The 25510-nt window shown below is 38.6% G+C and overlaps 1 long non-coding RNA gene and 1 pseudogene across 1 annotated transcript; one reads left to right on the forward strand and one right to left on the reverse strand.

Moving 5' to 3' along the window:
• Positions 1 to 521: 521 nt before the first annotated feature.
• LOC120536237 lies at positions 522 to 13117 on the reverse strand. The gene is made up of 3 exons (XR_005635079.1): positions 13035 to 13117; positions 1023 to 1083; positions 522 to 668 (listed from the first exon to the last, which is right to left on the reverse strand). It is a non-coding gene; the product is annotated as an uncharacterized LOC120536237 (long non-coding RNA).
• Positions 13118 to 20177: 7060 nt separating this feature from the next.
• On the forward strand, positions 20178 to 21540 carry LOC120538194 (annotated as a pseudogene).
• Positions 21541 to 25510: the final 3970 nt, after the last annotated feature.

The raw sequence follows: 25510 nt of genomic DNA on the forward strand, positions 1-25510 counted from the left end.
ACATTTTACTAATAAAGTGTCATCAGCATTTAAAATGTGAAAGCGATTGAGGGAAAAAAAGCAGAAAGCAATTTTGCCATCCTATTATAAGTCAGTGTTGGAAATTGGTGAATAGAAACAAAGCTGAAGGGACAGAGTTGTTTTTAGTAATATGTTTTTTGGAAAGTGTAAAGTATGAGAATGCTAATTCCATTTATTTTAAATTGCATTTTAAAATGTTAGATAGGCTTGTTGGCAGATTTAGCACAAGTCTGAACAGAGCAGGGGATTAAAATGAAATCCTGTCATCATTTAAATTAACTAATAAACATGATGGATTAAATGTACCCATAATTTTTATATTTTTTAAAATTCTGTTCTTTCAACTTTATTACTAATTACATTCTACACTAACAAAAAGAAGTAAATCTGGGAGAAGAATTCCTTTTTTGAACACTATCTGTATATGAAAACCTCAGTAACATTAGAAGAAATTCTCTGTTTTTTATATTAAAAAGCTGTGCCATGGTTGGTAGGTAAAAACACAACATATTGGCACACTGCAATATTTTTAATGTGATATATCATCAATACAAAGAGTTTGAAAATTGTTGCTGTTTTATTTTAATTTTTGCACCTTTGTATAGGTATCAGAATCTGCAGCAGTGGTGAAGTATTTGATGCGCCATCTGTTGGAATAAAAAAAAAACAGTCATTTTAAAATTTTAATAAAATTAACATTTTATTAGTGGAAATATGTCTCCAATTCCAAATGACAGCAGCCTTTTGAAGGGTAATTAATACTACATTAACAATTCACAAACTAATGTAATCAAAGAAAAGACAAAGAAGCAAAAAAACTCAGCTGAAATTGTAGATAGATAGATAGATAGATAGATAGATAGATAGATAGATAGATAGATAGATAGATAGATAGATAGATAGATAGATAGATAGATAGATAGATAGATAGATAGATAGATAGATAGATAGATAGATAGATAGATAGATACTTTATTAATCCCAAGGGGAAATTCACTCACTTGTGTGTCATATGCAAGTTCCCAAGGAACTTTCTTGACAGAGCTAAGCTGCAAAGAAGCTCTGCAAGAAAAATAAAAGAACAAACTCTTTAAAATAAGAAAAGTAACTAAATTGACTGACATGAATTTCACAAATAAACATAGAACTTTTATCATCTTTTAAAAATTGAACAATGCTTGACATATTTCACAAAAGTTCAGTATACCTCATGGCAATATATAGGTACTGTATGTAACCCAAAGAATACAAATGTGTGTTTGCAAATATTCAAACAGTATTTTAAAATGAAATATTTTAACCTTAATTTGTAATTGGCAATGGTACCCATCTCATAAGGACTCACCCAGTTGAAAGTTCAGATAGGTATCAATGTGAGTGTGTTATGTGCTGTAACTGAATATTAAGGACAATGCAGGCATACTGGACATCCATTTTGACTACTAAGAAAGTGGGATGGACTGAATCAAGGAGTTCTTTGATTATGTACAGTGGTGTGAAAAACTATTTGCCCCCCTCCTGATTTCTTATTCTTTTGCATGTTTGTCACACAAAATCTTTCTGATCATCAAACACATTTAACCATTAGTCAAATATAACACAAGTAAACACAAACTGCAGTTTTTAAATGATGGTTTTTATTATTTAGGGAGAAAAAATCCAAACCTACATGGCCCTGTGTGAAAAAGTAATTGCCCCCTTGTTAAAAAATCACCTAACTGTGGTGTATCACACCTGAGTTCAATTTCCGTAGCCACCCCCAGGCCTGATTACTGCCACACCTGTTTCAATCAAGAAATCACTTAAATAGGAGCTGCCTGACACAGAGAAGTAGACCAAAAGCACCTCGAAAGCTAGACATCATGCCAAGATCCAAAGAAATTCAGGAACAAATGAGAACAGAAGTAATTGAGATCTATCAGTCTGGTAAAGGTTATAAAGCCATTTCTAAAGCTTTGGGACTCCAGCGAACCACAGTGAGAGCCATTATCCACAAATGGCAAAAACATGGAACAGTGGTGAACCTTCCAAGGAGTGGCCGGCCGACCAAAATTACCCCAAGAGCGCAGAGACGACTCATCCGAGAGGTCACAAAAGACCCCAGGACAACGTCTAAAGAACTGCAGGCCTCACTTGCCTCAATTAAGGTCAGTGTTCACGACTCCACCATAAGAAAGAGACTGGGCAAAACGGCCTGCATGGCAGATTTCCAAGACGCAAACCACTGTTAAGCAAAAGAACATTAGGGCTCGTCTCAATTTTGCTAAGAAACATCTTAATGATTGCCAAGACTTTTGGGAAAATACCTTGTGGACTGATGAGACAAAAGTTGAACTTTTTGGAAGGCAAATGTCCCGTTACATCTGGCGTAAAAGGAACACAGCATTTCAGAAAAGAACATCATACCAACAGTAAAATATGGTGGTGGTAGTGTGATGGTCTGGGGTTGTTTTGCTGCTTCAGGACCTGGAAGGCTTGCTGTGATAGATGGAACCATGAATTCTACTGTCTACCAAAAAATCCTGAAGGAGAGTGTCCGGCCATCTGTTTGTCAACTCAAGCTGAAGTGATCTTGGGTGCTGCAACAGGACAATGACCCAAAACACACCAGCAAATCCACCTCTGAATGGCTGAAGAAAAACAAAATGAAGACTTTGGAGTGGCCTAGTCAAAGTCCTGACCTGAATCCAATTGAGATGCTGTGGCATGACCTTAAAAAGGCGGTTCATGCTAGAAAACCCTCAAATAAAGCTGAATTACAACAATTCTGCAAAGATGAGTGGGCCAAAATTCCTCCAGAGTGCTGTAAAAGACTCACTGCAAGTTATCCAAACGCTTGATTGCAGTTATTGCTGCTAAGGGTGGCCCAACCAGTTATTAGGTTCAGGGGGCAATTACTTTTTCACACAGGGCCATGTAGGTTTGGATTTTTTCTCCCTAAATAATAAAACCATCATTTAAAAACTGCATTTTGTGTTTACTTGTGTTATATTTGACTAATGGTTAAATGTGTTTGATGATCAGAAACATTTTGTGTGACAAACATGCAAAAGAATAAGAAATCAGGAAGGGGGCAAATAGTTTTTCACACCACTGTATATACTGTAAGACTATTTTTTTCATATATGGCCAAAATTTTACCTTTAATTTCAAACATTTGAAAACAGATTAAATTGTTATATATAAGTGAATCACAACATACTTAGTGTTCTCAGTATATTGCAAAAATCTAAATATTATTACACTGTGACTCACATATTGGCAAAATTTCACTTTATGGGGTACCTGGCAATTCCTTACTGTAAAGATGAATATAATCATCTATCCATTACCAAACCTAGTTAATTCACTTCACAGTTATGATGGCCAGAGCTCATCCTGGTAGTATCTTGGCAGAGACCAAGCCTGGGGGAGCCATCTGCCCATCACTGAGGCTCACACCAACATTCATTCACAGAGAACCAAATTAGAGTTTCAGGTTAGCCTAGCAATCATCTATGAATTTTGAAAGAAGAGTAAAGTACCAGATTTTCTATAAACATAAATAATAAAACTGTATCTTTTTAAAAACATTAGCTCTTTACAAGCATACTGTTACATGAATTTGGTTTATCAGGGTTCACCTTAACCTTTTTTTTTTGTTTGCAAATAAAACAAAATTTATAAAATGATGTAATATTTCATGTTGCTAAAAATATGAAATATTTTAAATTAATTTTTTACCTAATTATTACAGTTAGTTAATCAATCAATCCAACTATATCTATGTGAATGTTGTATTAATTTTTTTAATCCTTTGTTTTGCTTAGATGTTACAAATTAGAAAATGAGAAGTAGAAAGGCTAAGTACATCCAAATCATAGACTGAAGCTGACCAAGTTCAAATTTTGAAGAAAAATAGAAACAAACAAGAAAATGCATACCACAAACAAATATATATCCTAGTAATTTAAAAAAAATTACAAAAAATGTAACCATGTTCCTTTTTAATTACTGTCTACCAGCTCTGATCATTGCATTTAAAAATGTTGAATTTTACAAACTTTAAGCTGGAGCCTTATACTGAATTCAAAATTCACAGGCATCTTACTTTAAAGTCCTAGTTGTGCATCCCTATATTTATGAACTACTGAACAGTGTGGTTTGGCTTCTATTGGAATCGGCTTTACAAATGTTTAATTTTAAAAGCCCAAAGCACAACCAAATCAACTCTTAAAGCTAGTAATTGTAAGTTTCATTGCTTTTGTTTTTCAAAAGAATTGTAGCATTTTTAGGGTGGTGTTTGACAAATATGTGTGCATTGCTGATCCTGGAATCTTGATGTATGGCTGGCTTAGACAAGGTTCTTTTTTGCTAGTGCTCCATGATGCTTCGCAAAGCTAACAAGAAATCTCAGATTTGTATTAGCCAATGTCGGCAGAAACAACCACCCACCTCCTGAGTACAACACTGATTCAAGTAGTCTAAAAATTAGCTGACAACTTGCTAACATTTTTAAACACAAAACGCACAAGCAAAAGTAAACTGGAAATATGTTGGCGTATTTGTGTCTTAAAGGTAATGTCATTTTGTATGGACATGTATGGATGTATACTTATGTTGAAAATGTGAGCCTACCCCTTTAATGGTATTACCCAGAGTGCATTGCACTTGATGCAAACAGGAAGGAATGAAGAATCCACATGCATACATTTAGTAGCGCTGGCAGTGAATGAGCAAATGCATCAGGGGAAAAAATACTGTTCAGTTTGAGACAGGAGAGTACCTACTACGAAATCTGCTGGAGATAAGTGTTAGTGAATTCATGCTTCCTGTCTGCAAGAAATTTTACTCTTTTTATATTTAATTGTATTACTAATTTTATCTCATGGAGGCAGGGTGGGGGCGGTGGTTAGCATTCACAGCACATGTTTTTGGACATTTTTGGACAAAATTATCAGTGACAGACGTTTCTGTAGCTGTCAGACACTTTAAAGATCATTGCACTATTACAACTAATTTAAGGCTAGTTCAGTTTATCCTTCCCTATGGACTTCAATGCATTTCACTGAGTTTTGAATTTTCACCACAGGCACAGAAACACAGATACAAAGACATGTATCCTTCCAAAAATAATTAAAACATGTTGTAGGCTTTTAAAAATATGTTTTCTAATTGAAAACATGAAGTCGATTTTTTATAACAATATTTTATCCATACATAACATATGGAGAAAGTAATGGCTGTCATTGCATATCTTTCTTAGGCTCTTTACCAAAATTAACTCTAGCTAAGCTAATAAACATTGTTGTTGAGGATTTCATTGAATGAGGACAATGACTAACTGGTATGATAGGTGGGAATAACTAATAAGGTGGTAATGGCGAGATGTTAATTTTAGTTCTAACTCTTTTAAGGGGATTTCTTAGTACATAATGAGAATCTAAATTATGCAGACTATGGAACCAGTTTCTCCACCTCAGTGTGTATTCATAAAAAGATCATTTTATTTTCTTAATAACATACCGGGAGCGTAATTCTCTGATGATATCTAACTGATTCAAATTATATGTTCACTTTATTTTAGAGGTTACAGAGTTGATGTTCTGTCATTCATTTATAGGCATTGGAAAAATCTGATTCAAAGGTAAAGGGAGTGTATGATGTGGCACTAAAAATAACAAGAGCACTGAAATTGAATATTTAAGGTCCACAGACGTAAGGCAGCTATTGTGTACATTTTGTTTAGTGTAGCAGCAGGATATCCATTGTGTGCATTTTGTTCACTGACTGTTATATCTCTTGGAACTAGTATAATAAAACATATGCAATTTATTTCTGAATTTATTGCTGTTATTGTTGTTTATTTTCTTTTCTATTGTTATTTCAAGTATTTTTTCTTAATATCGTTATGTGTAAGCGTTTTTTTTTTTAATTTATGTATTGTGTATTTACGTTTACCCATGTTACTTATTACTGTGGGTGGAACCCCAAGAGATGGGGTGACCATTACATCACTGTTGAGGGACAGACCCTCAAGGTTTGTATTTCAGGATGTGAAGTAGGTCTGTCAGAGATTTGTTAGACTATCATGGAGTGCATTTCATCGGTAAATATTCTTGGATTTTTCTGTTTATTTTGGATTCTTGCGTTGGTTTGTAATTACTGTTCTCTGTTGTAGGGTTTGGATGTGTTAGCCTTGGAGTGCCTTTTTCCTGTGGTTTGCAATTTTTGTGCTTCTTTTTATCAATAAATTATTAATTTATGAAGATACTTTGTTTCTCCGTTTCTGAGATACTAGTTTCTGATATGAATGTAACACTAGCCCACCAGAAGGAACAGTCCTGTCTCCTTTTCTGTTAACCCTGTCACCTCAGACTATAAATGTAACACCAGGCCATGTCACTTGCAGAAATTATCAGATGACTCTGCACTTATGGGATGCATTGATAAGGGGGATGAGACACAGTATAGGAGTCAGGTGGAGAACTTTCTTTCTCAGTGCAAAGAGGATTGTCTGCAACTAAACATCAGTAAAACTAAGGAACTTGTTACTGACTGTTGTAGTCTCTATGACTGGTCACTATTAAGGGAGCAGATGTGGAGGTGGTGTACTCCTAAAAGTACATAAGGGTCCACTTCAATGACAGTTTGGATTAGGCCAGTAACACACAAGAATTCTATCAGAAAGGACAGGTCAGATTCTTTTTCCTTAGGAGCCTGCATGCTTTTAATGTTGGTACTGATATCTTTCACATCTTCTACAATTCTGTGATGAACAGTGAGATTTTCTACACTGTTGTGTGCTGGGCTGGTAACATCACTTCAAGAGAGGCCTGCCAAATCAACAAGGTAATAAAAGGGCAGGCTCAGTTATAGGACACAATGTGGACCTCCTGGAAGTAATAGCAAAGGAGTTTATTAAAACAAAACTGAGTTCCATTATGAACAATGCAGCACATCCTCTCTCTGACACACTATAACAATGACCATTTTCACCCAACAAATTACTGAGCACAAATGTGTCAAGAAACACTACTGGGAGCCTTCATACCAACAGTATTACTCCTACATAATGCCTGACTGTGACTTCCAAGTAAGAAATTTTCCCTTCTTTTTAGTTTTCTTCCATTTTAGTCTTTCTGGTATTTGTCCACACTATAGTGTATATTACATATATGTTTAATTATCTATCCAAGTATCAATTTATTTATTTAAGGAGCCTCTGTAAAAAAGCCAAATTTCCCCCTGGGTGCAAATAAATTCTATCTTACTAGTTTTTCTTTTTTTTATCCATTGAAGCTAGTCTATTTCAAAGGTTTCAAAGCTTGTCTTGAAGCCTGTTTGTTGAATTGGGGTCAAGCTGCTTGGGGTGAGGCCTATTTTTGGGGTCAGACTTGGTAAGGTCTTGGTCTTGCTGGTAGCTGACTTTAGGCCTGTTCACTGTTTTTAATATGTTGTGTGCTGCTGATCACTGCATCTTCCTTTGCTTGATTTATTGTGGTTGAGAAATATTTAGTAAAATGACAAATATTTGTCAATTTTGGAATACCACTCGGTAGTAGTCAAGCAGATTAATGTTTGATGCAGTGATTGCAGTACCTGACAGGGAGATAAAAAGATGGAAGGCTGACTTATCTTTCATATGTAGATCTTTTTCTATGATCTCCATCTCAACAAAATACAATTTGAGCTACAATGCCGTATTTCAGTTTCACAATTACCAACTATTTTAAAGACATTAGGCTCTCAGGCACTATGCTGGTATTCACAATTTGGGCAATTCAATATAACAATCAGTCTAGGACCAATCAGATTTGGTTGATGTTCCTTGGTTAGATATGTCATACATGCAAAGCAAACAGCTAATGACACAGGGAGATCCTGTGGTACACAGTTGTCCAGCTGCTCTTTTGACTGCTGTGCAAGGATTTTCAGGAACACTAAGTGCCATTTACTAATTAAAGTTCTCTTTTCTAAGCCTAAAAATATGTTCACAGATTAAGTATCTCATGCATTATGAGGCAAACAGAGTACAGTGAACAAACAGTTGAAAAACAACAGCAGCTAAAGGTTTGCTGCTGAGATCACACAAATGTTCCTGTAGATATCTGAGGTATTTATTAAGGATAACATTCAGTACTTCCCACTTCATGCTGGCTATAATAAAAAGTAATTAATACTATACATGTGAGAGATTATTAAACTGGAAACCACCACACCCCCTTCCCACCCAATCCATGCATTAAAATAAGCCAGTTTTAAAGCTGCTTTCCTGCTGTTACTGTTGCAAAAAAAAAAAAAAGATATGTACAAGATTCCTTCTTGATCAGACAGATAAACAATCTGAGCTGTTTGAGATCTACACAAGCTGCCTTTTCTGTTGACAGCAGATGTAATTTAAGTAATGAAGACAGCGACTTGGGTAAAATCTAAAATGTTATTGGATTTGATCAATACTTTTTTGCCCACTGCCAAGTAACTGTCATCACCACTCAGATTTCAGTCATTGGATTGCTTATCTATGCAAGAGCGTCTGGGGACAAGAATCAGATTTTTGTATCACCTTTCTTGCCTTATATACTTAAAAGGCAGCATGACTCTTTTAATGAGGTCAATTAAATATATTTTTTCTCCTGAACTATCTTGACTGCTCAACAATATTTACTATGATACCTGTACCAGTAGTATCAAATGATATTTGTAGCAGAAAATAGTCCTTTTTTTTGTGCTCTTTGAGTAGGAATAAAAGACGTTATTGAGTATATTAGTTTTCAGAGGTAGGAATTTTGGTAAAACTTGAATAGGGCTACTAGGTACACCTATTAGTTAATTACTACTAAATCACAAAACCTTAAAAGGTGTTTTGTTTGGTCTTAACCAGACCTACAAAGTACTGGTAACACTGTAAAATACAGACTACCGACAAGTGCTGGTTAGTCACTTTCTGCTTTGTTAGTTTTGCATAACAATTGTTAGCAATGCTACAACTTAATGGACTCCAATCCCTAGATGCCCTCATTGCCCTCATTGGATGTCTGCACTGGGCACAGGGGCTGCTGGGGACAAGAAGGGCCAGTGGGAATTTTAAAAGAGAGGCAGCTAAACAGACAAAGGAGCACCGTTGTTTGTTTGTCAACCCTGTCACCGTTTGCCTGTGTGGATATTAAGTTATTGTCATGTGTCACTGTTGTATTGGATTAAAGTTTTGTCTCATGCCCATATGCATTGTTTTTGTCAGAAGGAGGGTTCGAACACATCTCAACATGAAACGCTTCAGAAACGATAGTTTACAGGATCTGCCACCCCCCAAGCTTCATTTGCATCCATTACATGGGACTGATTCGTGGCCATTGTCGGAGGTGTTTACTTTCCATTTAATATATTGTTATTTATTCATTCATTTGATTTATTGGATTTCGTGTTACTGTATGTAAGTGAGTGTGGGTCGGGCCAAGGCGGGGCATGTTCCTGGAGTCCCCAAAAAAAAAAAAAATCACCATCCCTTTCAACAGTGTGAATCTGAGCAGCACTGAACTTCTACAGATTAACCTGCCTGTTAACTTCAATTTTTGCATACATCCATTGTCCTTAGGGTAAAAAATGGCCCACGTCATTTTTCTCTTATGATCATGTTTCTTTTTAAAAATTTTATACAGAAAATCTATTTTCCATTAAGAGTAAACTTCTCATTTATTAATAACATTATGACTAATATGTCATATGCATGATATCATTTTATGGCAATTTATCAAAAACAATAAAATTATGGTTACATTGTACAGCATTTATCAACAAAACTAACATCAGCAGAACCTTTAAGATAGGCAGATGGCTTTTAAGTAATAAACAGAAGTTGGGACACCTGTGCAAATTGCATAACTTCCATCCATCCATTATCCAACCCGCTATATCCAAAAAACAGGGTCAAGGGGGTCTGCTGGAGCCAATCCCAGCCAACACAAGGCACAAGGCAGGAAGCAAACCCCGGGCAGGGAGCCAGCCCACCGCAGTTACTTCAACTTACAAGGCTTAATTTACTTTAATTGATGCAGAACATCTTTAGGTTGCAACAATTGTAGAATTGTAACTGTTTTATTCATCATATACCTACTATGTCTTAATTGTCTAACTTTTTGGTTGCACAGCCAGTAAGATACAGTATATTTACCTTAAAGTTTAATTGTAGTTCTTAAGTGATTTTTGAAGATAGTGTACTAAATGTTTTAGACATTATGTTTTCTGTATGCTGTACAGAAATTTTATATTTTTTCATTTCTTTGCATTTTAATTTCACAGCTGCTTTTTATTAATAAAGTTGTAGACTCAAGTTGTCAAGCTTCACTACAAGCAGATGATTGATAAACTGAGGAGTTTAGCTGCCTGAATATCAAACATTGCATAACCTTCTCACACAAGGCCAATATGCAATCAGCAGTTAATCAACCTGCATGGCTTTTGGGAAGTGGGAGACACATACACATACCTACACAGACACAGCAAAAACATGAAGCTCAGCTTGGACAGTGTTTGGCCTTGGAATCTAAATCTAGGATGCTGGGATGCCACCCAAAAGAAAGTCTCTTACCAATTCTAATTACATAAACACAGTCTGAAAACCTGCTATATTAAAACAGAAAAATCAGAACACTCTTTCTCATCTGCAACTTGTAATTGGCCAGTTGTTACCAATGAAAACCAAATGCTTACTCTATAAAACAAGTTACATTTTTTCTTCTCTTTTTTGACAAACACAAAAAACAGCATTTATTAAATGGAGATTATGACATCAGTTCTTATTCTCCCCCTCAAGCTTCTGTAAAGTTCAAATTTCCCCTTGGAGGCAAATAAAGTACATCTATCTATCTATCTATCTATCTATCTATCTATCTATCTATCTATCTATCTATCTATCTATCTATCTATCTATACAATACAATACAATACAATACAATTTATTTTTGTATAGCCCAAAATCACACAAGAAGTGCCACAATGGACTTTAACAGGCCCTGCCTCTTGACAACCTCCCAGCCTTGAGTCTCTAAGAAGACAAGGAAAATTTCTCAAAAAAACCCTTGTAGGGAAAAAATAGTAGAAACCTTGGGAAAGGCAGTTCAAAAAGAGACCCCTTTCTAGGTATGTTGGGCATGCAGTGGGTGTCAAAAAGAAGGGGGTCAATACAATACAGTACACAAAACAGAACAAGTCCTCAATACAGTATAAAAATTAAAATTTTATAAGTACGGAGTAGAATTTAACAGTAGATGATACCATATAATATGATTTGGATTTGTTGAGAGTTCAAGTTGCCAACCCCATTTGGCCATTCCACAGCTGAAACACTGCTGGGCCAGCCAATCTGATGAAAGAACCCCTCTACCCCACGATTCCTGCGATCCTCCTATCTATCTATATATCATCACTTGAAAACTAATGATGTCATGATGCACAGCACCATGAATACAGAGACTTCAATTACAACAGTGCCAAATGAACCAAATTAAAAATTAAAGAAATGGTACAAAACTTCTCCCAAGAACCGGACAGAAACACAGAATATGACAATATGAATATTCACTGATATATTCTAGTGGTCATTCTGTATATACATTTACACATATGTACAATATTTATTAATAATTGAATCAATTTGAATATGGTGCAGTTAGCATTGTCACCTCATAGTATTTGCAACAGGCTTGGATTTTTGAGGGGATGCTTTCTATTTTAGAATTTTCATGTTCTCTCTGTGCTCACATGAGATTTGTTTAAAATTCTGTTCATTACATTGGCACCTCTGATTGTTCTGGCATGACTTGAATAAATGTGAATGTAGGTGTGAGACTGCCCAGCAATAAACTGGCATTTCATTGTTTTTCATCTCCAGCCTGTTACTGGCAGAATAAAGTCCAACTAATTGTGATCTTGTCCAAGATAAAGAGGTTAAAAAATGAACAGATGGATAAAACAATTTGAGAATTTGCTAAACATGCATGAATACTGTATAAATGTGCAAGTAAAGTACACATTAATGGCTGCTGGTCTGTTATATGTGTGTGGTTATGTACAGTATACGGTATAAATGTTAGGTAAGCTTATTTTTCTGTTAGAAAAATCTGAATAATTAATATGTTTTTGATGTCATGTTAGCCAAAGAAAAGGCATTCCAGTTAATTAAATAAATCTATTTAAATAAATCCATAGATAGAATGCACAGCGAAGTGCAAAAATTAATGAAAACCAGCTGTATATTCTGTCTTTGGATAGAGGCCAACATCTGACCAACAGAGCTTAATGTGCAAGTTGAATACTCACTGAATTTTGAAATAAATCAATGAAGCAATTTTGGAGCAATCACAAATTGCCTCTAAGATGGCCTTTAAATAGTCTTTTTAAAAAAAGAACATTTCTTTCCAGATACAGTGGCTAAAAAGCACATTGTTTTTTAAAGCTATTTTAAAGAAAGTGTAGTTCTCATAAGAAAAAAAAATGCATGCATTGATTAAATATAACCAGCCTTTGAAACAGAATGCTCAAAAACAGGCAAAAAACCCCTAAAGTGTAAATGGTGATAAATGGCCTCATGTTTCACTTGGGACTTCCTTCCCCTCCTGTCAGTTCATTAAATGAAATTCATGCAGCATCAAGGCAGTATGCAGCATACGTTAGATTCCGTGAAATATTAAATTATATAGGTTGCCTTTGAGGTGAAGACTCACCTAACTGTCTGGGAAATACAGACCACGTGTTTGTCTATGTCACCAAGAGTTGAATAATTAGTAAGGGTTTTTTAAAAGTCTCAATGTCTCTATTAACCCTCTATGACAAAACTACTCATCTGTTACAGAAGCCATGTTTTATGCTTTGGTCCTCTTTTTTTTCTGTATTTAGTACAGAGCCAACTACGTTTTTATGTGTCAGAGATTTGCACATCCCCTAATACCGAGGTCAGAGAGGGACACAAACCAAATGTCTAGCTGGTTGTAAGTTACACTCCCAGAGTTTGAAGATTAATGGCTGTCTGATCTTACCTTCTCCATTAGCCGAGATGCTTCCTCGCTGTATTCAGCAGGCTCTGATTAGTCAGCTCCTACTCAGTAACCATGGTGATTAGATTGTGAAGTCATCAAGCTAGGGGCCAGTTCACCTGCTTCACAGTTCATTAGAAATGTGCAAGGTGCCAGCACGGCTAATTGCCATTTAAGTTAATATACACAGTTAACCCCATTTTTGCATAAGCACTAAGTGTTGAGAACATCAACTAAATGATAATGTCAGACAAATATGGAAATAAAAGATTGTCTTGCACTACATACAATTCTGAACTACAGTATTACCTTGTAAATGTAATTTATTATACAAAGAATCTCCTAGCTTACATAAAATGTTAAACCTCATCAGTTTAAATTTAATAAAATGTCATCACTAGGTATATTATAATAATGCAGATGAGAATGTGTAAAAGAAGATTTTTCAGAATATAAACAGACTTGTCTAACAAGGAGGTGAATGTGTTCTTTAGAAACCATTTAAAGCAGACGGATTATACAGGCCTCAATAAGGTTAACTGCAAGAAAAGAATACATTCAGTAAAAAATCTCAAGAAGCAAAAAGTAAAATAGATTTAAAAAAAATAATATACAATACTAGATCACAAAGACGTGCATAAGGAGAAATCTCCATAATTATACAAGGGAAAGGATTGGTAAATTCTGAATATTCAAAATCTGGAGAATTTACACTGTGTTATTTTCTCATATAACTCCTTAGTTGTATCATCTGTTCAGGAGCAAATCTCCTTGTCCGTGTGAACCTTACCTTAACTTAACTTACCATACCTTCTTTGTGGTGGCGGCCTGCGTAACCACCACCTACTCAAAGCATCATGATGCTCCAACATTGATGGACTAAAATGTCTACATGACTATCATCATCAAGTCCTTCCGTGAGAACCCTAAATACAAAGAGGACTGTTTCATTTATGTTAGGTAGATTGCCCAGAGGAGGCTGGGCGGTCTCATGGTCTGGAATCCCTGCAGATTTTATTTTTTTCTCCAGCCGTCTGGAGTTTTTTTTTTTTTGTTTTTTCTGTCCACCCTGGCCATCAGACCTTACTCTTATTCTATGTTAATTAATGTTGACTTATTTTATTTTCTTATTGTGCCTTTATTTTTCTGTTCTTCATTATGTAAAGCACTTTAAGCTACATTTTTTTGTATGAAAATGTGCTATATAAATAAATGTATAATGTTTTTTACTGGAACCCATTTCACCCGAACAGAGCTGAATAGTGTGTGCCATCAGGTAATTGAGAGGAGGAGAAGGTAACAGAGAGCAATAGTAAATTAAAAAGTTAATATAATCCACTCCTGACAGAAACCCAGAGAAGGCTGTAATCAGAACATCCTGAATATATTTTTATGATTAGAGACAGACATAAAACAATTATTTGCTTTAGACTAAGTTCAAGTCTATACGTGTTGTGATAATGAGTTTAGAAATGTTTTCACTCACCAAAAAGTATAATAAATTGGCCAATCTCAATTAGTTAGTTCTGCATAATATTTGATTTTGAGAAACTTCTTTTCTCTAAGATTACATAGGAAAGTGAGGCCAGCTAATCTAGCCCCTCCAGAGAAGTCTTGTTAAACATGAGGAGAAGATGGCCAAAGTGCCAATTAGAATATAACGTAACTCATAGCCTCGTAAATGTACTGACTACTGCAGTATGTCATCAGGTACTGTGCACCTTATTTTGTGATCTTATAATTGAAATTGCTATTTATTTTTATACTTATTTTGTCTTTTCTGTCTTTGTATATGAAGGTAAGCAAGCAAAGTAAGAATTTCATTACATGATTTTAATTATTTGTGCTATTGTTTTGAATTTCTGAGGTGATAATGATGGATGGGCCCTCTTGCTCTGTGAAGAGGATTACTTGTGTTCTGTACCCCATTTTCTGACACCCTTTGCACTCCCAACCTAGCTAGGCAGCAGTAGCTCAGTCGGTAGAGCGGGTTGTCCAGCAATCGGAGGGTCGCAGGTTCGATCCTGGCTCCCGGCATGAGAATGCAGCTGTTGTGTCCTTGGGCAAGACACTTAACCTACCTTGGCTGCTGGTGGTGGTCGGAAGGATTGGTGGCGCCAGTGTTCGGCAGCCTCACTTCTGTCAGTGTGCCCCAGGGCAGCTGTGGCTACATAGTAGCTTATCATCACCAGCGTATGAATGTGTGGGTGAATGACTGTTGTGTTGTAAAGCGTCTAGGGGGGTTCTTGAACTCTAGTTAGGCGCTATATCAAATACAGGCCATTTAGCTGGAAGGGGGTCACTCTCTGAATTGCCTTTCCCAGGATTTCTTCCATTTTTTTCCCTAAAAGGTTGTTTTTTGGGAAGAGTTTTTTCTTGTCATCTTAGACACAGGAGAGGAAATGTGCAAAGTACCAGGAACTTGTAGAACAATGCAGGAGGCAGTGTTGGATGACTATCTTTAAGCCAATAGAGGTGGGATGTTGAGGCTTCACAGGTCTCTCTCTCTGTCATGGTAAAACTGGACATGGGGGTGGTGTAAAGAGGTGAACCATCAAGGACATTACAGATGTTGCAGAGATGGCCATTAGGTGGCTCTGGCTGAAGAAGGATGCTCCATGGTCGATAGCTGATGGAATGCAAGCTGTGGACTGATCACCCAGCAGCTGGGTCACCTGGGTTAGGGTGTCTGAAGATGCCTCTCAGCAAATCAAAGGATGCATTACTCAATGTACAACAGGGAGTCAAGTCTTGGGGGCAGTCAAAAATCAGGGCCATAAAATAAAACAAAAGCCTTATAATGTGCCAAGTGCACCAAGAATGTGAGTATTGATCTGTATCTTGAGATTGCACTCATATCTCCAAAAGGTGTATCCATGTCATTTTTGGAAAATATACATATTTTTGTGATATTTTAGCACTCTAAAAGGAATCTAGCTGTACTGTGCCTATCTTCCACTGTGGCAACCTTTTGTTCCCAGAGCATGGTTTCCTGTAGTTTGTTCCATAAATTCTGCAATTGATGGGTAGATGCCACTACTTGGCAAAGAATGTAAAATGTGACAAAATATAGAAATGATTGGAAGGAGAAGGATTTGAGGAGGTTCTGCTTTCAGACTTGTCAAATTCTCTTCAGACTTGGAATTCAGTGGGTTAACATCTTCCATTGTATTTGTGTGTGTTTTAAAGGTAACAGTATTATACATTGTACAAGTTTGATTTGAAGTGATTTGTTAGCCAAATATGTAGGCAAGAGTGCATTAACAGCATTATTTTAGTAACATTAGCTGTATATACTGGTAGCTTAAGCTACTTAAAATTCTTCTTGAATTTAATACCTATTTTTTTATTTTAATAATTGTGGCCTATTTTGTGACTTTCTGTTACACTGAGAGGTATATTTACTGCTTTAAACTTTATGAGGACACCTTATGCAGGTTTGATAGATATAACTCTACTTGGCTTTCACGCTGCTGAATTACAGAGCTAACCTGCAGCACTGGGTTATGTAGGATGAAGGTCTGTTTGCTCTGTTGCCTATACACTCACAGGCTTTTTTGTTGTGAATTGAAAATACAGTAAGTCCCCTACATACAAACCTTCAAATTACACAATTTCAAAGATGCGAATTTGCATGTCCAATAAATTAAAAATTATTTAAATAAGTTAAAAATTGTAGTGTAACTTCACATTTCGCTGCAGCACATTAGTTGTTAGTTGTCAGGTGCTAGGCAGAGCATAAAACCCATGCTATTATTGTTTACATTCTCAGTCATGTGCGTGCATCTTCTACAAGTGGTTCTGCTATTGGCTGTATCTCCGTGTAAGTTGAGTTAACACACTTTATTTGAAGCCCAAGATGTCCAGAATTAAGCATGTTCAGCAAGAACATGAGAACACAGTTGGAAACTCTTTACGGGTAAGATCTTCTTCACTAAGAGAACCACATTAACATGCCATACAAAACCAAGTAGTGCGGTGGAGCACAGGCACAATAGGGACCTTTGGTTGGATCTAATGAACAGCTTGTTCTCATTGACTTGTCCTAATCGACTCTAATGTGTGATCTTCAGATTTGAGCATTCCATCAGGAGTACCATGGGCTTGACAATGGCTTTTATTTTGATACACTCAAACTGGAGATAGCACCAGATGTACTTTTTTCATAATGCTTCTTTTTTTTTGTCCTTGCTTTAAAACCTTCAATGAATCTTCACCGTGAACACTCACCTGGCATCAATATTAAGTGATGGGTAATAGGTGTTGAGTGATGATGCCATCTGATTGCTGACTTTGTGTAGCAGCCAGAAGTGGATACGCAGGCTCATCAACTGATAGAAAACAATGGGAATAAAAAATAACTTTCAGTTGTTGTTAAAATTCACTAGAAATCTATAACAAAAATACAAATAATGTATATATATAATTCTCTAAGGCAAGACGACCATGGAAAGCACGCCGGAAGAGGCGTGGATTCACTGAGCCGCCAACAAGTAAGACACCCATGGCGCATGCAGGAAGGAGCCACGCCCACCAACTCCAAGACCATTGGATACGACAACAACTCGCAGAGCCACGCCCACCAACTCGGACGCGACGACACAGAAGAAACAGCGTCATTTATATTCGTCTGTCGTAGAGGCCACATGCACCTGCACGTTGACTGTTCATAGAGGCATGTTTCTCGCAGAGGTAAATCGCCATATGCAGTGTGTAAAACAGTTTGCGAGGGGTATCCCATGGGATCTTTAAAACAATCCTTTATAACTGAGGTTAAAATACAATGAAGTAAGCAGTCTTTAAAAACCGAGTTTTCGGTTACAACGCACAACCGCGTGCACTATAGCAAACTGTTTTACACGCTACATACAGCAATTCGCATCCGCAACAAACATGCGTCTTCTTAGATGCTCCTGCAGAAATACAGAACACGTTTCCCTGCCCACCAACACTCCTTTTTCACCGGTCTGCGTCTACCCTCGCTCTCTAGGCATTCACACTGCCTGCCCATGTGCCTGGACGCAAAAACTCACCGACCACCCAGTTAGCCCCTTTCATCTGTGCTAGGAGTCCACATGCACGTCTAAGCCACTTCGACTTTTCATTATTCTTTTAGGTTTTGACACTCGACCGCGTCCACCATGAAAAACCATGGAACAACGAAGCCCCGCCCAGAAACTCTACCCCTCCTCCCACGTGCTCAGGAACACACCTCAGACCACTGCCTGCCAAATCAAACAGCTAATCAAACACATACTCACTCACTTTGGTCTGTGCTGCGGTCCAAACCCAGCTGTGAGCCACGTTGACTATTCTTTTGCCCTCCATGGCTACCGCTTCAAATGTATTTCATGGAAACAACACTTCTTTTAATGTTATAGAAATTCCTGCTTCAGGTAACTGTTTGTTTCTGTCAGTCGGGTTTTTTTGGAGAAATGTCATTGACGAAACTGTTGCTCCCAAACTTCGTAACATGGCTGTTAGCTTTGTTTGCCAACATTGGGATAACTTCAGTGACGTGGTGTCCGTTGTTCTTAGTCACAGAGGCATTGTTATACAGTCTGCTCAACAATACACTGATTACATGAATACGTCCAGAGTCTATGGTGGCAAGGCAGAAATTGTGGCAATGTCCCAAATCCTTCCAGCTACTATCAGCATTTACTTCCAAGAACGTCCTCATGCCTCTCCTCGAGTTTACAATCCGGCCCAGCATCTCTTCATATCCCTGCTCTTTAGCGGTCCTTTGGATCATGGGGATTACGAGGTTCTCATGCCTGTCAAATACCCACGTGATAACCTTCTGGCGACATCTTTTGACTCTGTCGGTATGTGCACACAGCGTGCACATCCACTTGCTTGCCACACTGATATGACGTCACCTGCCCACTCTCCTCTTCCTGAAAAACATTTAAAGACACCCTCCTCTAAACACACGCATTCCACACAGGACTTTCAATGCACCTTTTGTTCCAAAAGCTTCAGAGTGCACAGATATTTGAACGCACATTTGAAAAAACACAACACTAACCGAATGATGCAATGTGAACATTGCCAACAATGCTTCAAAACAACTCGAGCTCTCAAGAAACACTTACGAACTCATTCCACTCTCACCTTCAATTGCACATTTTGTAACGAGGACTTCACAGGTGAGATGGATCTCCACAACCATATGCAGATTCATTCAACACAAAGAATTTTATGCAAAATTTCACACTTTCACGCACGCAGATACCTTACTAACCATCTCAAAACACATTCCCTGATGAATTCTTTTCAGTGTCAACACTGCTCCAAAACCTTCACACGCGAGAAATATTTCAAAGCACATTTACACACCCACTCCACTGATCGAACGCATTCCAAAAAGATCTTTGAATGCACGCTTTGTTCAAAAACGTTTCGAGTGCTGAGATTTCTCAACATGCATTTAAAAACACAGTCCACTAAACGAATTATGCAATGTGAACATTGCCAGCAATGCTTCGACACAACTCATTCCAATTCCCTTCAGTGTCAACACAGCACTAAATCGTTCATGCACAAACATCGCATTCACTTTTCTGCAGCTTTTCAAGAAGATACCGTCATTCACGTCCAAGAACATAACATTGGCCTTCCTACCGCACTATGTGCTTCTTGCAATGCTCTTCATTGGCCAGCAGAGGTCAACAAATCCAGACATTACATTAAGTGTTGTCATGCCGGCAAGGTGTCTTTGCCACTGCTATCCAAACCCCCTCTTTTATTAGAAGACCTCTTGACTGGCAAGAATCCGCTGTCCCGAAATTACTGTGATCATATCAGGGAATACAACTCTGCTTTAGCTTTCGCGTCAATGGGCGCACACATCGCTCAACCATCTGGACAAGGACTGTATGCTTTCAGAATCAACGTCAAATTTATCACCAGGTCTCTCCTTTATATAACAATCCTGAGACGTCACCACAATACGGTCAGCTATATATCTTCGATTCTGCTGAGGCTACCAGTCACCGTTTGCAAAAGGAATGTAATAGCGCTTGCAGTGACATTTTGTTGCTTTAACAAGACAAAATGATAAGACAGATTAATCCCATCGCAAAGTCTTACATGCAAATGCATGACATTATCACTCACGGTAACCCTGTTACTGCTGTACGAATGGGGTTCATGGAAAATCCAGGTCTGGATATGAGAAGGTATAACGCCCCGTCCTGTCAAACTGATGTTGCTGCTATCTTTGTAGGTGAAGACGGGGAACCTCCTGCACAACGCGACATTTGCATTTATCCAAGGAGAGATGAACTGTGACCCCATGGTTTATCCACTGCTATTCCCTTACGGAGATCCAGGCTGGCACATACAATTAGCCCATGTTGAAGAAAAGCGAACCGCAAAAAGAACACGAGTCACACAGCTCCAATTTTATGCTTTCAGGCTTGCCATGAGATCTTCATTTAGTGTCTTGCATTACAGTGGCAAACTCTTCCAGCAATACATCGTTGACGCATATGTCAGAACAGAAGGCGCGCGTCTACATTACCTTCGTTCACATCAACAAGATTTGCGTGTAGACCAATACAGGGGACTTATGGATGCTGCCACTGCGAAAGCACATCACCATGACCTCTGCCCTGGACAATTTATCATTCTTCCCTCTACCTTTCAAGGCAGTCCAAGGCACATGAAACAGAACTATCAAGACGCGATGGCAATTGTCTGCAAATGTGGAAAGCCTGACTTATTCTTAACCTTCACCTGCAATCCTGCTTGGCCGGAAATCTGCAACGCCATTTCCCATCATGAGCAAATAGAACACAGACCTGACATCGTTGCATGCGTCTTTCATATCAAACTGCGAAATTTTCTAGCAGATATTCTGGAACGGAATATTTTCGGCAATGTCCTCGCTTACATCTTCGTTATTGAATTCCAAAAACGAGGATTGCCTCATTGCCATATGTTACTTACACTTGACTCAAAATGCAAAATAAGGACCAAGGATGATACAGACAAATATGTTTGTGCTGAGCTTCCAAATCCTGAAATTCACCCTTGACTTTTCCAAATTGTCACTAAATGCATGGTGCATGGTCCGTGTGGCACTCTCAACGCCAAATCACCTTGCATGAAAGACGGCGCATGTACCAAAAATTTCCCAAAAGATTTTAACGCGGAGACTCAAGAAAACACACAAGGCTACCCCATATACCGCAGAAGACAAGGGAGAACTGCCGTTGTTGGCAAATATGATATCGACAACCGTTGGATAGTTCCTTACAATCCGTGGCTTTCTCAGAAATTCAATGCTCATATTAACGTTGAAGTTTGCGCGTCCATTCAATGTATCAAGTATCTTTATAAATATGTGTACAAAGGACATGACGCTGCATCAATTGCACTCCGCAGGGAGCCAGCCGATGATATTTTTGAACATGATGAAATACAGACTTTCCTTGCTTTCATGAGGGTCGTGAGGAACAGGCGCTCCAAACACACGCCCACAAAAACACTATGCTGTTAGCATGGTTTGAACTCAATAAAACAGATCCTGAAGCTGTAGAGTTGCATTACACTGATGTTCTGCTACATTACACGTTTCAAACATCCTCTGGAAAATGGAAAAAGAGAATCAGAGGAGGGACAAAAGTGATCGGTAGAATGCCTGTTGTTGCCATTCACAACACCGAACGTTATTACCTCAGACTTCTCCTTACCCGTTGCGTGGGTATCACAAGTTTTCACCATCTACGAACAGTCAATGGTATCGAATGTGACACTTTCAAAAAAGCTTTCCAAGAGTTGGGTCTTCTTAAAGACGACAAAATATGGCATGATACTCTTTCAGAGGCATCCCAGATACGAATGCCACGATTCTTGCGAGAGATGTTCATTTTTATCTGTGTCTTCGGTGAACCACACAATGTTCCACACCTTTGGGACACACATAAACTCTCCCTTTCCGAAGACTTTCTCACAAAATATTCCACAACCACCGCTTGCATGTATGCTCTCGCTGACATTAATGACATGCTGCAACCGCATGGCTTCAAACTGCACAAATTGCACCTTCCCCACACTTCCACTGACATTCCTCCACTGTGTCATTCATCTTCCACCTTCGACGCTCAGGCTGAAAACTCACACGCTATAGAACACTATGACAAACTCAACACAGAACAGAAACACGCTGTTGATACTGTTTTACACGCTGCATATAACAATTCCCATCCCCGATGCTTTGTCTTGGATGGTCCTGCAGGAACAGGGAAAACCTTTGTGTACAAAACCCTGATTCATACCATCAGAGCTAGGGGAGACATTCCTACAACTGTAGCATCTACAGGAATAGCTGCAACATTATTACCGGGAGGACGAACTGCCCATTCTGTTTTTAAAATACCGTTGAAGCTCACTACTACTTCCACATGCAACATCAAACCTTCCTCACCACATGCTCAACATCTTCTACAATCCAAAGTTATTATATGGGACGAGGCGCCAATGACACACGCATACACATTCCAGGCAGTTGACAGGTTATTACGTGACCTCACGGGTGACAGGTAGCCTTTTGGAGGCAAAACAATACTCTTGGTTGGAGATTTCCGACAAATTCTCCCCATCATTATGCGTGGCTCCCGCGCGCTTACTGTCGCCAGTTGCATTAACAAGCACCCTTTGTGGCGTCACATGCATGTTCTTACACTGACAACAAATATGAGAGCTCTTCCTAAAGAACAACATTTCGCACAATGGCTCCTTGATGTTGGAGACGGGATAAACGGAACACCTGTGACATTGCCTTCACATTGTTTTCCTTTAATTTCTGATCCCGTTCAATAACTGTATGGCGACACTGACTCCTCAACTGTCACTCTGGAACAACTCAGCACGCGAGCTATATTAAGCGTCACCAACGAAGACTCGCTATACCTTAATGAAGAAGTGCTAAAACTTATCCCTAGCAATGAAGTGACTTTCACGAGCGTGGACTCCTGCAGATCAACTTTTATTCCCCGAGGAATTTCTTAATAGTCTTACTCCTACTGGCATGCCTCCACATAAACCCAAAATTAAAAATAGATCCGTCATCATGCTTCTCAGAAACCTCCTGCCTGCAAAAGGTCTTTGTAATGGCACTAGACTGTCTGTTAGCGCCATTCACCGTAATGTACTGGAGTGCAAAACTATTACATCTGCAACCTCACAAACTGTCCTTATTCCCCGGATATGCCTGAATCCATCAGATTCAAATCTGCCTTTTACTTTTACCCGAAGACAATTTCCTGTTCGATTGGCATTTGCAATGACAATTAATAAGGCACAAGGACAAACTTTCAAAAAGATATGCCTGTATCTGCCAAAAGCAGTCTTTACTCACGGACAATTATATTTTGCTCTCTCCAGAGTTCCATCTTTTAATTCACTGACAGTTGTATACTCAACCTCTCCCTTTTTGAACAACTGTGTCTTTCCAGAAGTGTTCAAGCATCAATAAATAATTATGCGGCGTTTGTTATGCCGCGGGTTCACTATTGTGTTGTGTTTTGCCCTCTCCAGAGTTCCATCTTTTCATTCACTTACTGTTGTATTCTCACACCAACCCGTGTTAGACAACCGTGTCTTTCCAGAAGTGTTTAGCATTCATTAAATAATTATGCATGAGACTTAGCATGTGTCTACCCAGCACAGAGAGGCGTGGGTAAGCCGTTGAACCCCATTCGGGCTGCAAACCGTGGAATTCCCACTAAGTGCGACTCATATGCTCCCACTGGTTGCGTCCCTACCCTTTGTACACACCCCCCTCCCACCTCGCTACTATCATGGTCGGGTGTCTTGGTGAATTATATATAGAAAAGCAGCCAAAAACACACAGAGCAATGAAAAGTCTACGTGAGTCACATGTGCATCTGGACTGTGCAAAGACAACAACGACTCAAGTGACAAGTTGGAGGTGGGCACATGAGCAGGCAGTGCATACTGAACGAGAAATCAGCAGACTAGCATGACGGAGGGAGCAGAATGGACGTCCTTCTTCTTTCCTCCCGTTCCACCCTCTGCGCCTCAGCGCCGTCCACCCCCATCCCTCCATCTGGCAGGAGAAGGCGCGTTTGTGGTCCGCCAGTTTTTAGTCACAGACGATTGTGTGTTGGTTCCATGCATTGTTACAATGTTGCTTTTCTTGCTGATTTATTACATTACCGATTTTTCAAATGTTGGTTTTCTCCCTGTGCTTAGAAATCATTAAAAAACCGTCCTGATTATGCAGCGTATGGTACGCCGCGGGTTGGCTAGTAACATTTAAAAGCACTTTGTTGTGCACTGTGTGTACTGTACAGTACTAATATGTTTTCAGTAGGATTTGAGAAGTAGGTTAGGTCTACATACGTAGGCTACCTTATAGCGTAAAGAGTAATATCAGTTGATGGAAAACAATGTAAACAAAATTGAACTTTCTGTTGTTTATTGTTAAAATACACAAGAAATATATAACAAAATACAAATATTAACTTTTAAAGGAATTATTTATGTACAAATAGCTGTACATGTACATGTTTTTTATAGGAGTTGAGGGGTGATGGGTTGCATTGTGTTCATTGGGTGCCTAGACTAACTTTGCCAGACTTTGTGGAAGAATAATTTTAGGGTAACAAAGCTTTCATCTTAAAAAAGTAGGATAAAGGGTTAATAAATGTCAGAAACCTTTGCAGGCATATCAGGAAACCAGAAAAAGGACAAGTGAACAACAAAATGTACTGAAAGATGACTAAGAGATGACTTAAAAATCTACAGATGTCCTAGATAGACAGAATATAATATAATAAACTTTTATTCTATACAGTGGAACCTCGGTTCACGACCAAAAAGTTCGCCAAACTTTTGCCTCGGTTCACAACCATACACTCGGTATACGAACAAGCCAGTTTCCCTTGCCTGCCTGCAAGTGAGAGAGAGAGAGAGAGAGAGAGAGAGCGAGCGAGCCACGTGCCTGCTGGGGAGGGGGAGGGGGAGATTGCTGCACGTACTGTCTGCCTTCTGCATAAGGGGAGGGGGGGGTACAGCTGAGACTCTCTCTCTGAGAAGCAGGCAGTACGTGCACATCCCCCCAACTCCACCCCCGGCACAGGCAGGCTGAGAGAGAAAGCGAGCAAGCCGCGTGCCTGCCTGGCTTTTTCATTTAAGCAAAGCCGCTGCTTGTTCATTCGGGCTGTAAGGCTATTAGCATGAACTCCTGCAGTGTTTTTTGGTTGCTTGTGGTTGGTTTTTAAAGTTCAGATTTGTTCTAATGTTCCTTTTTTTCCACTGTGCTTAAAACTCATTTTAAAAAAAGTGTTTACAGCGATCGGGCTGTATGGCTATTAGCATGAACTCCTGCAATGTTTTTTGTTTGCTTGTGGTTGGTTTTTAAATTAAAGTTCGGATTTGTTCAAATGTTCCCCTCTGTTCAGAGAGAAAGAGAGAGAGAGAGCGAGGGCGTGCTGCTGACGGGG

Source organism: Polypterus senegalus, chromosome 10, assembly GCF_016835505.1.
Source record: "Polypterus senegalus isolate Bchr_013 chromosome 10, ASM1683550v1, whole genome shotgun sequence".
In the NCBI taxonomy this organism is placed as follows: Eukaryota; Metazoa; Chordata; class Cladistia; order Polypteriformes; family Polypteridae; genus Polypterus; species Polypterus senegalus.